This window comes from Vicugna pacos, chromosome 25, assembly GCF_048564905.1.
Source record: "Vicugna pacos chromosome 25, VicPac4, whole genome shotgun sequence".
Lineage (NCBI taxonomy): Eukaryota > Metazoa > Chordata > Mammalia > Artiodactyla > Camelidae > Vicugna > Vicugna pacos.
In genome coordinates this window covers 14,721,332-14,724,772 of record NC_133011.1, presented here as the reverse complement: position 1 = coordinate 14,724,772, position 3,441 = coordinate 14,721,332, and positions in this window count along the sequence as shown.

Sequence of the window (3,441 nt, the reverse complement as noted above, 5' to 3'; positions counted from 1 at the left end):
CCTTTGTTGGAACATGAAGTTCCAGCTCTCTAATTTTCACGTCCATTTATCCAGTCTCTTATTTTCTCCTTTCAGTGCTACTGTGAGCATCCTTAAACACAGCATCTCCTGTCCCTGTATAAGAGTGGCTTTAGGACAGACATCCAGAAGTGAAGTTTGAGTTAAAGGTAGTGATACATAACTATAATAGATATTGTCAAATTGCTTTTTAAATCATTAGTACTAATTTATGTTTCCACTAATAGTGACTGAGAGCTTGCATTACTCCACATACTTGGCAATACTTGGTGTTATGAGTTCAATTGTGTCCTCATCCAAAATTGACTTAAGAAATCATGTTGAAAATTCATACTGTAGTCCCAACCACGAATACCTCAAATGTGACCTTATTTGGAAACAGGATCATTGCAAATGAAACTAATTAAGATGACATCATATTACAGTAGGGTGAGCTCCTAGTCCAATGACGATATCCTTATAAAAAGAGGAAATTTGAATACAGAGATTTGCACACTGGGAGAAACTCATGTAAAGATAAAGGTAGACAGAGATTGAGGTGATGTAGCAGACACCAAGGAACACCAGAGATTGCCAGCAAACTACTAGAAGCTCAGAGAAAGCACAGAACTGGTTCTCATAGCTCCCAGGAGAAGCCAACCCTGCCAACAACTTGATCTCAGATTTCTAGGCTGCAGAACTATGAAACAGTAAATTTCTGTTGATCAAACCACCCAGTCTGTGGTACTTTGTTACACCAGCTCTAGCAAATCAACATACTTGCTATTACATGATTTTTTTAATGTATGCCAATCTAATGGATATAAAACAGTCTTACTTTAATCTTATTTTAATTTTCATTTTCTTTAACTAATGATACTGAGTATATATATTACTAATTTGTATTCCCTCTTCAGAGAATGGTAATCTTTTTAATCTCCTTTGTCTACTTTTTAACTGACTTCTAATTTTGATCATTTTTACATAAACATTAATTTTTCAACAATACTTATGAAATAGGCTCTTGGTGTTATACTTTTAAATGTTTCCTGATCAACTATCTTCAACAAAGGAGGCAAGAATATACAATGGAATAAAAACAGTCTCTTCAGCAAATGGTGTTGGGAAAACTGGACAGCAGCATGTAAAGCAATGAAGCTAGAACACTCCCTTACACCATATACAAAAATAAACTCAAAATGGATCTAAGACTTAAACATAAGACAAAATACAATAAACCTCCTAGAAGAAAATATAGGCAAAACATTATCTGACATACATCTCAAAAATGTTCTCCTAGGGCAGTATACCCAAGCAATAGAAATAAAAGCAAGAATAAACAAATGGGACCTAATTAAACTTACAACCTTCTGTACAGCAAAGGAAACCATAAGTAAAACAAAACGACAACCTATGGAATGGGAGAACATTTTGGAAACAATGAAACCAACAAAGCTTGATCTCCAGAATATATAAGCAGCTCATACAACATAATAAGAAAAAAATAAACAATCTAATCCAAAAATGGGCAAAAGACCTAACAAGCAATTCTCCAAGGAAGAAATACAAATGATCAAAAGGAATCCCGCTCCTGGGCATATATCCAGAAGGAACCCTACTTCAAAATGACACTTGCACTCCAATGTTCATAGCAGCACTAGTTACAATAGCCAAGACATGGAAACAGCCTAAATGTCCATCAACAGATGACTGAATAAAGAAGAGGTGGTATATTTATACAATGGAAAAGTATTCAGCCATAAAAACCAACAACATAATGCCATTTGCAGCAACATGGATGCTCCTGGAGAATGTCATTCTTAGTGAAGTAAGCCAGAAAGAGAAAGAAAAATACCATATGAGATTGCTCATGTGCGGAATCTAAAAAAAAAAAGAAAAAAAAAGAAAAACAACGACATAAATACAAAACAGAAACAGACTCATAGACATAGAATACAAACCTGTGATTGCCAAGGGGGAGAGGAGTAGGAAGGGACAGACTGGGATTTCAAAATTTGTAGATAGTGACAAGCATATGCAGAATAGATAAACAAGATTATACTGTATAGCACAGGGAAATATATACAAGATCTTGTGGTAGCTCACAGTGAAAAAAATGTGACAATAAATATGTTCTTGTATAACTAAAAAATTGTGCTCTACACTGGAATTTGACACAACGTTGTAAAATGACTATAATTCAATAAAAATGTTTAAAAAAATGTTTCCTACCCTGAAGTTTTAGTATCTTCTATAATTTCTTCTAAAGTTTAAAGTTTTGATTTTCATAATTTCTTTACCTGAATTTGAATTTTGTATATAAAATGAGACAGCAATTTTCTGTTTTTTTATGTTTGGGTCATCAATTTTCCAAGAATCATTTCTAATTTTCAGTGCTTTGTTCATTAATTTACATGAACACTTCCATCATAGTCTGTGTTCTCATGTGCCTATGGCCTTGTTTCTGGGTTCTCTGTTCCACGTAACTTACCTATTTATATAATCCTATCCACTACTACACTATCTTAACCATTATTGCTGTGTGGAAAGTTTTCATTGACTAATTTAAAGAAAATTTTACTATCACTTTCTTCTCAATTTCTAATTTCATTGCATTGTCATTAGAAAACATAACTAGTATCATATTGAATATATAATAGAACATTAAAATGAGTCCCTTTCTGTTTTAAAAGAGTCCCTGAGGCCAAGAACAAAATGAAGTAAAAATGGGGTAAATACCTTTGAACAGTTGTAGCTGCTAAGTAGCTGGTAATACTCAGCCCGACAGCTACAGCGAGGATAATTATCTTCAGGTTAAAGAGGAAAGGAGAGGAAAATTTCCATGGTAAAAATTTTTAGAGTAGCATTTCTTTCCTCTCCCCTGTAGGTTAAAAAAAAAAGGAGTGTCCCCTTATGCCGAATGAGGAACTCTAAGAAACTACTGGAGAGCTTGATGCCAGCCTTCTGGAGCTTGAACAGCAATGCTACTCGTACAATGAAGGGAACGTTTACCACTGGAGGCAGAAACTGGGTGTGGAGGGAAAAGGCAACAGGCAGGCAGCCAAGGAGTCACTGCCTGCATCGGGAAGCAGTAACCAAGTGTTTCCAGTCAGGGAATCTCTGAGGAACCCCTTGGAACTATCCTCAAGAGAAGCATTCAACTTTGAACATCCATTTGAGCATCAGTATGGATGTGGCTAATAGCAGGCATAGGAGGCTTTGAAAAGTTCCTACATATTCCTGGGACTCAAGAAGGCTGCACGCACGTGGAGGGCTGTGTGCATGCTCCAGAAAGACCTGAGGTAGCCCTCAGCAATCATCTCTGGCTGACCTTGACTTCAAGGAAATCAAGGCTAAGGCAGAGTTTTAAACTGCCTGGCTGACAGTGGAAAGCCTGCATTAACATGCACACACAACCCCTTGGCAAAAACTGGGAGACTTCTC